Below are 13579 nucleotides of genomic sequence, written 5' to 3'. Positions count from 1 at the left end.
ACTGAAGTCGAATCATGAAAAGTTTTTGAGCCACAAGGCATTTTTCTAATCTGACTTTGTACTAACATATCAAGTCTTATAACACGGTAGTATATCTATTTATTTTAAATTTTAAGTTATACAATAAAACTAAAAATCAACTATATCCCTTCCAAATTCCTGAAGATGGTTTTTGAGATGGAAGAAAACAGACCATAGTTCAAAAGATAGGAAAAATTTTAAAACACCAAAGAAGCATTAAAATAGAACACAAAAGCTATGTCTTACAGCATCTATTTTATGCAGTAAATATAAATGTATAAACCCAACTCACAGAAGAAAAGCTTATCTCAGTCAGGACCAAAACAAAACAAATCTCAGGCATTCTACAGAAATATGCAATTAAAATAAAGGAACTTAGGAAGGTTGAAAGTAAAGAGAATAACAAAAATACCCCAGTTCATTGTACCTAAATAGAAATCTGGGTGTTAATATCATACACAGTTACATTCAGGGCCAGAAAAGAGGATTGTGTCATAATAATATTGAACTGTATTCAATATAAAAATATTGTGCTCAACATAAATATTCAATATAAAAATATAAAATATTGTATGATTTTTTGTTCAATGATTTAGAGTCAGTTTTATTTATTAAATAGCATAGCACTAATAAACAAAGCAATAGCCAAAGTAAGTAAAAGTATAAATTTGGCAAATCACAAAATCATTAGAAGATTTTAATGTAGCTCACTCATTCAAACCAATAAGTCAAGAAATTAAGGATGATTAAAATGCAGAGAATCTAAATAATACAATTAATTAGACTGATCATATATATAAAACACATACATATATTTATATAAACACGTTTATTTATATGAATAGGTCTCCATGCATTGCAAACAGAAAGTTTACATTCTTTTCTACTGTCCGTTTTCTTATATTACTTCATGAAGAAGATCTCAAATTAAAAAAGAAAATAAGATGAAAAATAGCAGAAACTACTTTCTATAAAATCAATAGAGTCAAACTAGAAATACATAATAAAGGTTAGTCATTGCCAATAATAACAAGGAACAATTTTGGAATTTTAAAAACTCTTCCCCAAACAATACTTTGGTCAAGAAAAGCTGAAGATAGCTCATGGAACTTTCTTAAAACTCCTTATCAAAAAATGTGGGATTCTGTTTATAATCATGGAAAAATGTACAGCCATTAATATTTTTAGTAATAAATATGAAAAAACAAAAACAAGTGAATTGAGAATTCCATTCAATACATTTAAAAAATTAAATTTGCTAAAAAGGACATTAAACAGAATATAAGCAAATTAAGAAGTTAACACACAAAAGCAGCATACAATTCATCATGATACAAAAGGTATTTCTTTGGGGGGAGGAAGGAGAATAGAATAGAATACAATAGAATATTTATTTGCCTAGTCAAGAAAAACAAAAATAAACTAATAAAAGAAAAAGAAAGGAAGAAAGGAAGATGGGAAAAAATAGAGTAAGAGAAAGCACAAATGTACAAACTTAGGTATTAAAAAAGAAGAAACAGAATTATACGTACATGTTAGTGACTCTGAAAACCTGAATAAGATGCCCTCTTTTCTAGGAAAATACAAATTATCAAAATGGACTCCAGAAGAGATAGGAAAGCCTAAAGAGCAAATCCAAACAGTTGTCAAAGAACTACGCCCTTTAAAACACCTGATCCAAACTTTTTTCTAGCTGAGCTTTTTGCAAACACTGAATTTAAACTGATCCAGATTGTAAAGTTAGGGGGAAAAAAGCCTCTCAATTATTTTTTGGAAAGCTAGTAGTACATCTCTGACATGAAACTAAAAGAGATAGCACAGAAAAAGTATAGAAAACTCTCACAGATATTGATGCATAAATCCTAAATTAAACATTAGCTTAAGTAAGGATGCATAAATGAGAAATGGGGCAATGTGCCAATGGCAGCCAATTTGTGAGTATCTTTCTTGGTCATTGGGTCCAACTACGTTTCTGAGACTGAAGGCAGGGTCCTGGCTGGAGGAAATGGAATGCAATTGAGTGCTTGGACCAAGGGCCTCCGGGGCTTGACCAAGTGCGGCTGAGCTAGGGGTGTTTGTAGAGGACGGGTCTGGAGCAAAATGCCGGTACCAGGCAAAGACTCTAGGCGGGTCTGAGTCTGAGAGGTTGAAACGCCTCTGTGAATGGTTCTGGGACTCTGCTGGAAAGTAGCGGTGAGCATTGACGCCTGGCCTCAGAGGTGCGGTGAGCAATGAGGGCTGGGCTCTCCCTCCAGGACAGAGGTGCAGGGGCATGGGGTGACCACAGTGGCCTCTGGAGAGAGAACTCTCCTCTAAGCAGGAACAGAGTGGTCTGCAAGACAGGAGCCTGAAGCCCAGACTCAGGGGCTTCACAGTTCCTGAGCACAGAGGAGATTTATCTTAGATGGCGGGGGAGGAACTTTGAGAAAAATAAAAGTGTAAAGAGTGAAAACATCAAAGTAGCAACAAAAGACAAAGAGAAATGTGCCATGCTTTACAACTTACCAAGCTTCTTTACAGCTTTTAGCCTGTTTCTTGTCAAGGTTTGGACAATGACCACGCCCAGGGAGGCTGGGAAGTTAGGGAGCACACCCCTCCCCTGCTGTGCTCCCCCTCCAACTATGATGAGTCACAAAATAAGTCACATGCCAGGTCCAGCCACCCATCCAGGCCTCGTTCTCCCCACTGTTGGGGCTTTCCAGCTTGAAGTCCAACCCAGCTTGGAACGCCCCAGCGTCTTCTGAACCCATGAAGCTGTCCCTCTGCCCTTTGCCACATTTAACTCCATTGATTCCACATCCTCCGCGAGGCCCTGGAGAAAGTGATTTGTGTAAATGATGAGGTAAAGCGAGAAGGTTATATGGCAGAGCATGATTGATTCCCTGGGGCTTTATTGTAATAACTTTAATCTTCTGGAGCTCATCTGGTATGAATTTAGGAACCGTGCGGCATTTTGCTGAAATTCCCCCTTAATGCAGCCCTCGCTCTGCTGGCCTCGGTGGTTACGGAGTTCGCCATGTTTATGATTTGGCCCCAGGCTCCTTATTAATAGGCTTTGAAAAGAGGGTGTGGAATGGGTTGGCGCCTTTAGTTGTGCTTTTCTTGGGGGAAGAAACAAACAGAAATCTCTACCTTGAACCGTCTGTGCTCTGCCTTCCTCGAAAGAGAAGTAAATCAATTTGTGCTTCCCAGGCCCAGCTGGGGTGGAGAAGAGTCTGGCACCTGCACGGTCTCTGAGCTCTTGGTGTTTGCAGATCAGTGGGGAGAAGTGGGCTTCCTGAGGTCTTTGTAACAAGGAACACAGGTCCTTCCACCGCTGGGCCCACCAGGGTTAATTTTAAAAAAGACACGTGGTTTGGGGTGCAGCTCCCTCTAGTTTAGCAGCTCTCCTGGTCAAATCTGCCCACACTGGACATCAGGAGACTTGGGGTCAGATCCCCAGGCTTACCGACTTCGGACAGGTCACCTAACCTCTCTCCACATCAATCCCTCAGAGCACTTCCTGGAGTGGCCTCCAGGAAGGAGGGGTCCTCTGTGCTTTGCATCCACTGGGCATCAGGGTACCAAGGTCAGGGAAGCAGAGGCTGATCATTCCAGTGACAGTGAGTCTAGTGCATCTTCCAAGCTTCGCATTCAGAGCCTCCTCTGCAAAACCACCTGCCAGCAGATGACAACGGGCCAGGTGCTACGTTAATGGAATGAAACGTCAGTGTTCCCATGACCCTCTGAGGCTTTTGTAAATCAACAGAACGCAAGCAAACAGCGGTGCCCTTGTAACCTGATGGAGCCGTGTTGTGACCAGCTGAGATGGTAAGAATTGTGGCACCTTGAGGCGCAATGCGCCCTTCACAGTTTCCAAAGCACTTTCACCTACTTATTCTTTGTAACCAAAGGCTTTGGTCAGCCTTGTTTGCAAGCATGGAGGCTCAGCACTGTTAAATGACTTTCCCTGGAACGCAGCAGGTGCTGCCTGATAGAGACAGGCAGTGTGGTCCTCCCAGGATTCAATCAGACAGCCCACATTTTAGTCCCGGCCACTCATCAGCTCTACGGTTGGGCAAGTTATTTATGTCTCCTATGCCTGTTTCTTTCTTAAGTTAACAAATGGCAATAAGATTGCCTGCTTTGTAGAGTTCCTGTGTCAACTAAAAATCTAACGTATGTCTGTTTCCCAGGAGCATGTCAACACAGTATATGCTCGGTAGAGCTAAGCTCACCTCCCCGCTTCTTTCACTGTGTTTCCTGCACTGAGGTATTGTACACATATTAACGGACAGTCGTAACCAGAAGAGAAAGTGTTCAATTTGTGCACTTGCTGGCACATCTGTTTGAAGGCTGGTGATGCCCAGACCTGGCTCTCGGGTCACCTGGCAGCTGGTATCCTCCACGCCCTCCTTGTCTGGCACTGTCTACTGTGAGCTCAGGATTAAGGGGCCCATGAGGACCAAATCCCTCAAAGCAACCACGCGAGCCCCCCGCAATGCCACTCTTCACCCTCGAGGGGCCTCGCCAGGCCATACGACCCAGAGGGAGGGTACTATTGTCTCTGACCAGACATCCTGAGTATCCTACTACGTTCTGAAAAGAATCCAGCACTAAGAAATAAGGCAGAAAAAAGCCAGCTGTGAGAGCCTACATTGGATTCTGAACCCTGCCAGCCCCCCGCTTCTGCTCTTGCCAGCTCCCCACTCTGGGGAATATCCAGTAGCTCATCTATTTCCCAGTAGCTGGGGAAGAAAGGGAGTGGAAGGGCATTAGAATGCAAGGACCCTGCACCAGGATCGGGACTGCAGCCACAGGACCCAGATCTATGCACCCCTGGCTGAACCGCTGGGGCTGGGCCGGCCCACTCTCCAGCGGGCACTCCCAGGCATCCTTCGCTCTGCTCCTCCCCTCTCCCTGGTCAGGGGCCCCACTGAGGCCCCCCGACCTGCCTTAGGACCAAGCCCAGGCGTGAAATACAGGAGGGGTCCACATCCTCTTCTCTGGAGCAGCGCTCCTTCTTTACTTTAAATATGCAAAGGGGGAGGGAACCAGAGACCTAATCTTCCCTGAGGCAAGTCCGCCAGCCCTTCCCTTCCTCCGTCTATTTAGGAGAAACAGTCAATCCCAACGCCGTGCCCCCCCAACCTTGGCCTGGGTTTGTTCTGTTGGGTTTTAGTCACCTGTGATTGCAGAAGGCTTGCAGATGTTCTCTTCTAACGAGCCGGTGGAATTTTTATATCCCTGCTGTTTCCATTATAAAAGCTTCTTAGAATTACATTTCATCTTAAACCAAGCCAAACCGCTGCTCTGAAAGGTGTGCCATGAAACTCCACTGGGCACCCTGAGATTTCAGAGGCCTTGTCCAGCCGGCTTGTCCAAACAGACCACCCACACCCAGGAGCCTCCTGCGTGCATGCGCGTGGGTCCTTATCACAGTCCGAGGCCAGAGCCTTAGCAGGCCAGGTCCCCTTCTAACAGGAAACACTTCCTGAGAGACGGGGCTTGGCCAGGCAAGGGGCGGCCTGTAGTAGACGCTGTGATGGGTCACCAGGTCCCCTTTCCGGCCCGAAGGACTTGTTTCTTCCAAGTGCTGGGAGTGTCACCGGCTGAAGGCCAGCCTGCGGCTGCCCCATCTGAAGCTGCCCTCTGCTGGAGAGAGCAGCCTCACCCACGGTCGTGCTCTTCCCAGGGCGGCATCACCACCAGCCCAGCAGGGTGGGAGCATGAGGGCCCCTTTCCCTCAGAGTCTGGGCTCTTAACTGGCATCTTTTTAAGGCATCCCCCTCTGCTCGGTCCTGCTTCCTTCCCTCCCTTTCCACAGGTATCAGCCTCGGGAGTACTCCAGAATAAACTTGCTGCATATTAACAAAGTACACAGGTAAATGAAGACATCATCTGCAATCCCAGTAGTCCTGGGCTCAAACATTTTCAGGGGCCCCCCTTTATCCCCCAGAACTCTGCTGCACTCCCCACCATGGTCCAATGAGGCCAAGCATGGGGGTTCAGGTCATCCTGGGCATGTCCTGCCAGGGATGGACTGACTGGACTCAGATGGCCAAGACAGTGTCTAGAGAGAAAAGCAGAGACATGAAGCTGTAGGTGGCGGGACAGGAGGGCTGCGGGGGGCATTCTGGGCCCTGGCCAAGCCCCCTGAGTGGGTCTGAGATGGCCAAAGGTGGACAGCTTCCAAGATGGAAGCTCTGAGGCCTGGAGCCTGGTGCAGGGAACAAACAGGGGCTGCTCCAGCCAGTGCTGAGAGGAGCACGGCCTCTGCCTTGGCAGCTGGAGCAGCGTGGTCCCACTCGGCCCATGGCGCGCACCGTGGCTTTAGGGTGAGTCCCAACAGGAGGGCCGACGTCGGCGTGTCCTCAAATAGCTGTGCGGGCCGGACATGAAATAGCCGGCCGCAGCCAGATGCCTTTGTGAAGAGGGGGCTCCAGTGAAAGGGGGCAGAGTGACCATCTCCTGCAGATGAAGCCCATTTGTGCCCATGGGCTGGGAAAGGTGGGGACAGTGAGTAATACCACCCTACTCCTTGGTCGGACACTCGAGGTCTCTGTGACCTGGTCACAACCTGCCCTCACTGTTTAGCATCTGATACTCCACCAAATCATGGTCCTAGGTGCCCCCAACATGACCCGCGGACAGCGTCCTCGTCCTCTCTTGTGCTCCCCTAACCCTCTCCCTCCACCTGCCTCGTCTTTACTTTTTAGATCTTTTCAGTCTTAAGCATTTAGGAAACCCCCTCCTTGATCCAACCTTTCAAATCTCCCCCACGATGTGCCTCTCCTCTGCCCTCCCCCCGCTTTTTGTAGCTCAAGACCTCAGGCCCATCCTGATGAGACACCCCCTTCCTCCTGCCCTGAGAGGGTGTGTGCCGCATGAAGGAGGGGAGAAGCTGGGATTTGTGGTTGAGTGTGAGTTCAGATCCCATCTGTTCCATTTATGGGTGACAAACTCCCCAAGCCTCAGTTTCCTCATCTGCGACAGAGGGGTGTGTAACCACGTGTAGGCACCAGGTGAGCTCCGAGGACTCTCCTTCCAGGGAGCAGAAGAGCTGCTGGGGAGTTCGGGTTGTCCACTCTGGCTTCTGCCTGAAAGCCGTACTCTTGCGGGTCAGCCTCTGCCAGGACCTCCAGTTACCCCCTGAAAGGGAGGGAGGAAGAGCCCAGGGGACCACAAGGGAGGAGTGTGCCCTTGCCACTGCAGGGCAGACTGGAAGCAAGGAGCACCCGAGGGCGGCGCTGGGTGCCCAGGAGGGCCAGTCCTGGTGCTCAGGTGTGACTGCTGGGGCTGGAGATGTGGCATCGCTGAGATGACTCGGTTTGTTGGTCCCTCGGGGAAAGCAAATACACAGGGTGTGGGGCGAGGGGCCAGGGGGGCCGTTGAGTGCCCAAGGACAGGAGTAGAGGTGCCTTTCCAGATTCTTGCCCCAAATAGATCCCAGGAGGTGGGGGGCTTACTGGGCAGGAGCACAGAGGCTTCGTGGCTGCTGGCTGGCCTGCCTCACCATTAACTCACCCTCCCTGAGCTGACCCGCCAGAGGCGGAATGTGTGGGGCTCACACTCATGCTGGGCTCCAAAGCATCTCAAATCTGCAGCTACGTAAGCCAAGCGGGTTCTGTCCAAGGTGCCTGGCTGTTGGGCGGAGACTCCCGCTGGCTGCAGTGCTGAATGCCCCTCTTCCCTGCACGGCTGTGATCTGAGCTGAACTTAGCACTGGCTGAGCAGTGCCCAGGGTCCTAGCATGGACACGGCAGGAGGGGCTGGGAAGGTGGAGGGGGCCAGGATAGGGAGCTTAAGGCTCTTTTTAGGGGCACGCTGGGTGCTACCACCTACTGGTGCCCCTCCTCACTGGGCACAGACCCTAAGGGGAGCCTGAAGTGGGCAGCGAGCCATTGTGAGGTCTGACAGGTAGCTCTCCATCCAGCCCAGTTTCTTCCTTTATCTTATCTGCAAACTAAACACATCTACCATCTGGCAACCTGGGGAGATGGAGGTCAAATTTTGCACACATGAAGAATTTCTGCCTGAATAAACGAGTTTTTTGTTCGTTGGTTTTTATTTTTTTTTTTTCCCCTCTTGGTTCCTGGTCGTTCTCAGAATCGATCCAGCTGTTCACAGCCTGGGCCACCTCCTGGCCCCAGAAGTACTCTGGGGTAAGGACACCCCTGGGCTGGCTAAGTGAGAGGAGGGGAAAGGCAGGTCTCACTACTGTGGCCGGGGCAGGAGAGGCCTGCCCTTGTTTGGGGTGGAGGGCAGACAGGTGGCAGCCAACCCCAGCCTCGTCCTGCCCTCACTGCTCTCCCTGGGGTCCTGGAACTGGAGGCTTGCTCCAGGGAGGGTGACTGACTTTTACCAACAAGCACCCTCTTCCTCCTACCAAGATGCAGCTCCTGGGAAATGCCCTCCCTCCCCGGACCTCAGTACAGCTCTCCTGTCCTGCCCTGCTGTCTCCTTCCACCTCCCCTTTCCCCTTCCCCACTGCTGATGGGGAGCTGCCCTGGGTAAAGAGATTAATTTTTCTTCACTCCCATCTCCTATCAGTTCCTAGGCCTGCAGAGAGGCTGGTTCTCACTGAGACCATGATTGCCCGAATTCCAGGGGCAGGTGCTTACAGAAAACAAGCTCCCATTTAAGAGCCTGTTACGGTGCCAGGCTGAAAGCAGCAAGGGGGTGGGGTGAGCAGTGGGTGCTCAAAACCTGTTTTTCTTGCTGTCAGGTCTGACGCAGGGACCAGCAGCGTGCAGACACCTGCCTGAGAAGCCTCTGTGTTGAGATCGAGGTGGCCGACAGTGACCACAGGCAATGAATTGTTTTCCTGGCGTCTTGCTAAGGTCAAATCTGCTGAAGCAGCTGCACCTTCACCCCTACACGAGCTGCTTCTTCCTGACGGCACTCCCAACCCTCTCAATGTGTACACCAGCCTTTAGAGGTCCTGCAGCTGAGGGCGTGAAACCCCCCAGGACCCTGCCTCTCCACCCGCCACCTGAGCGACCTCCCTCAAGTCTTTGAGTCCTAGATTCATTCCTTGTCATCAAAATGGGGATGAGAGCTCCTGGTTCAGCGGGAGAGAGAAATGCATGCAAGAACTGCTTCATAAACCAAGAAGAGTTGTAAATTGGGAAGATGTAAATAATAATAAGTGCTGGCATTTCCTGCACTTACACAGAATGGAAGCGTGCCGTCCTCCAAGCTTCCGGCTCCACCAAAAGGGAAGAGCAGATCCCACCACCTCTTCTAGCGCCTGTAAACAATGTTCCATTCTAAGAAGCTGGTGCCTGGGCATGACCTTAGCTGTGAGGAGTCCAGATCTGCTAGGGCAGGGATGAGGGGAGCCCTCGTCAGGAGCCCAGAGAGCCATGCCTGGAATCCTCCAGGAAGGCGCCAATGGGTATGAGACAGGAGGCCCATGGCCCACGCTGGGGCTCCCAGTCGGCCTGGGCCTCCGAGGCTCTGCAGACCCCACAGCAGGCCTCAGACACAGACCGAAGGACTGGGGGCCTCATTCTGGTCTTTGCGGTCAGCTATCTGTAGGGTTATTAAACTGCCTCCTCTCAGCTCTAGGGTAGAACGTAACTGTGAAGTTTCAGATCCCTACTACATACCAGCCAGTGCTCTGCAAAGTGGGCCCTGGATCAGGGGGGAGTCTTCCCTTCCACGTCCAAAGCAACCAAAAGACAGGCACCTCCACACCCAAACTGGAGCGAGCCGGGAACACATGGGCCATAGCATGAGTTCTGGGCAGAGTCTGGTCTGCACTGCCAGCTCAGCAGGTGATGGGAAGTCCATTCACTGTCTGGGCCTGGGTGTCAGCATCTGAAGAGTGGGTCGAGCACGCTCACCCTACAGTGCTGCTGGGAAGCTCAGCTGAGCTGGCAGTGTGACCCAGCTCTGGAATCGTCAGGGTCTGACATTCGGCCGTGGTTATCTTCACACACAGGACCTCAGGCTAAATGCAGCCTGGAAAGGCAGCTTCGCGCTTGGTCCCTAAGGAAGGACGGCCGTCCGCATAAGTTTAAGCTTTGCTTTTCCTTCAGACTTCAAGATCTGTGTGAGGTCTAATGGGCTCTTTCTACTGAGGCGTGAGATTCTTATACAGCTAAGACTGCTATCTCTGCATGGTGGAATATCAGAAAAGCATGGGCCTCCTGAGGGCACTGGGACGAAATACAGCCTACAACTTCGCAAACCAGTGGTGCCGTTGGACCAGGTACAAACTGAAGTCACCCATCTCTGTTGATAATGGCCTGGTGTGCAGCGACTCTCACCCCGCCCAGCCAGGACAGGACAATGTGCTTTTCTTGGCCCACTTTGGGCAGGGGTTCCTGACCCCTCCTGAGTTATGAGTGCTCAGGGCTGGAGCTTCCTGCTCAAAATCTCAGCTCCAGTCAACTGGTAGACAGAATTATACCCACACTGACCTGCGGAAGAAGCCGCAGAAGTAAATATTGCCTCGGGTCAGAGCCCCTCCTGGAATCTCAGAACTCTGTTGAAACCTGCCAAGGCAGGGGTAATACATCACCACCACCCGTCTCTGTTTACAACCGGGTAATGCCTTTTATGACTGCCTCTCTCTACCCTGAATATTTGTTTTATTGCCCCTGTAGGGAGATTTTTCCATTTGGCAAAAATCATCAGATGGCTTTAGTCATGTTAACAACTGCTCATTAAATGCAAAGGAGTAAACAGTGAAATAAAGGTTTGTTTCTTTGCTGTTTTTTCTTTTTTTTTTTTTTTTTTTTTGTTATTTATGGAAGAAAATCATGGGATGGGCAATAAGAGGTAAAGGGTACTCAGATGTCATCCCTCCTTAGCGCCTTGCCTGGGTGGGAAGCCAGGAAACCTTCCCTGCCTTTCTGGGAGCCCATTCCTTCAGCAAGGAGAGAGCGAAGGTTTTGATCTGTTTCAAGGTGAGGGCTTGCTGGGTGATCTCTGGGTTTTGGGCCCTTTATGCTTGATTCTTCTTCCCCTGTGGCCCAGAAATCAGGAGGTACATCTTTCTGTTCCTGGTGGAAAAGGCTTCTCAGGGCTAGAGCAGTACCTGGAGAGAATTGGTGTGGAGTGGTTGAAAGGGAGAGCCAGGTAGATGGGTGGTTGGATGGATGGATGTATGGATGGGTGAGTAAACAGACGGAGGGGTGGATGGATGGATGGATAAGTGGACAAATGGATGGATGTATTGTTGGGTGGATAATGAACAGATGGGGGATGGTTGGATGAATGGATGAGTGGGTGTATAGAGGAATGGATAGATGTATGGATGGGTGGTGGAAGGGTGAATGGATGTGTGGACGAATGGATGGAAAGTTGGATTGCAGACTTATGAAAGAAGTATAGCATCTCTTGGTGGCAAGCCTAGGGCTGTGAGGCAAAACTTGGGTACTTTACAGAGACAAAGGGAGCATCAGTGATCCATCAGTCTGATTACAAACGTAAAAACTTCATTCTGCGAACCTAAGAAGAGAAAGGTTGCTGGAAGCTGGAAGCCAGTGAGATTTCATGGGTGAGACTCAAACTCCCAGTCAGCATCCTGGATTTGCATTGCTTAAAAACAACACCACCACCGCTAATTTACAAAGTTTTATCCATAACTTATTCCCAAACAAAAATATCTTTTAATGATCAACTTGTTTAACCTCTTCAGTCTGCTTCTGAGCAGTGGGGTGGGAGGATGCGTACCTTAGAGGTGCTGGCAATCCTCACCCGAGTCCATCTCCCACTTACATCCCCTGGGCCAGGCTGCCAGGGGGACCCGCCTTTGCACTTGGCTTTGAAAGCCTCTCTGGGCAGCCTCCGTGTGCAGTCTTGTCCAGCACATCTGTGAAGAAAGACTTCAGACTCTGGCCACAGGGATGTAAGGTGGAGGAAATGTACAAGTCCCTCCTCTGAACAGGGAGGGCCAGTGGGGCTGGGATCCTTACTTCTCCGACTAGGGGCCCAGCTGTGCAGGCAGTAGGCCCAGCCCCTCCTCCATGACCCACAACAGTGCTTGACCTCTTTCTACATCTGAGAATCCCTCCAGATAGGATACTGCTCATGTGATGCTCATTCCTGGCATGACGGCTTCTCCTCCTCCCCCGTACACAGCCCAGGCCTCCTAAACAGACAGAAAGGGTGTCAGTAGCTGGACTTCACATTCACCTGCCCAGACCAGAGGAAGAGGAGGGCTGGTGATGCTGGAGAGAAGAAGCCTGGATCTCCTTGCCTCAGGCATGACCAGGACTATTTCTGGAAGGTCAGAATTGGGGCTAGTGTGTCATTAAACTGTTCATAGCAAAAAGGAGAATAAAAAACGATCACTCCCATACTGCTTTAATGCGCCACTTGCCAGCCTAATAAGACTCTGTTGCAGTAAAATTCAAGAAATTCTCTCACTGAGAAAGTGGGTGATTTCACAACTTACCTTCCCAATGCCATTCCCACCCTCTGCCCACAGGTCCTGAAGTTGCAGGCAGGGAGCCCAGAGAGAGGGGCTCCATTGTGTCGCGAAGAGTGTCGGGTTACCAGACTCAACAAATAAAAATCCTGCACACCTAGTTAAACTTGAATTTCAGATGAACAACGTATAATTCCTTCTAGTGTAACTATGTCCCATGCAATATGTGGAAAATATTTATGCTAAAAAAAAAAAGACACATTTATCTGAAATTCAAATTTAACTGGGTGTTCTCTATTTACGTGGCAAATCTACTCTTCTATCCTTCACCAGGAACAGCTCTACTGCAGAGGCAGGCTAAGCGGGTTGAAATCCCCGCTCTGCCAAAGAGTAGCCGTGTGATCTTAGTTCCCAAATCTGGGCAATGGGGTTAACACTGAACCCGCCTCGCAGGTAGATGTGGGGATAAAGGAGGCAAAAGGTATCCAGCACGGAGTAACTCCTGTGTAAATGTTATTTATCCCCCAGGGCACACACTTCCTATCACCCCGGGGTTTATGGTAGGGGCTGGTGTATACTCCAGCTCCAGAAACTTTGATGGAGCTCCAGATGCTGAGGCCAGGCTGCCCAGAGGCAAGGGTACCAAGAGAGAGGGGTAGGATTAGGATTGACAGAGCAAATCTGGACCTGCCTCCACTGATCTTGGCGATGTGGTGCAGGCAGAGTTGCGTTGGTCTGTGGGAGCTGGTGTGCAGGCTGAGGGCACGAGGATGTCCCAGGAAATACCACCCCTGCTTTACAAGTGTCCATCAAGGGAGAGTGTGTGGGTACAGCCACCTTACACAGAAGATCTGGCTTGTTGGACGTGCACCTTCACCTAGGGTGAGCCCTGCCTGCAGCTGTGTCCCAAAGCCAGCCAGGACCCAGCACAGAGCGAGCCCCATGCAGGAGCCCTGCCTCAGCTTCCCTGGGTCCTTCCCTCCAGGATGAACTGAGGCTCTTGGAACTGGCTCCTGAGGTCAATTTTGGATCCAGTCAATGAAAACATAGTCAGCCTGACAGATGCTAAGCCCAGGCCCTGGGAACAGGACTCCAAGAGGTTCCCTAGACGCCTGCCATGGAAGTGACCTCCATCCCCACACACACTGGTGTTCCAGAATCCAGAGACGCTGGTCCAGAGAGTTGCGCCTTTGT

This window comes from Stenella coeruleoalba (assembly GCF_951394435.1).
Source record: "Stenella coeruleoalba genome assembly, chromosome: 16".
Classification (NCBI taxonomy): domain Eukaryota; kingdom Metazoa; phylum Chordata; class Mammalia; order Artiodactyla; family Delphinidae; genus Stenella; species Stenella coeruleoalba.
The sequence above is the reverse complement of the archived record's forward strand: the minus strand, read 5'-3'. Positions refer to the sequence as shown.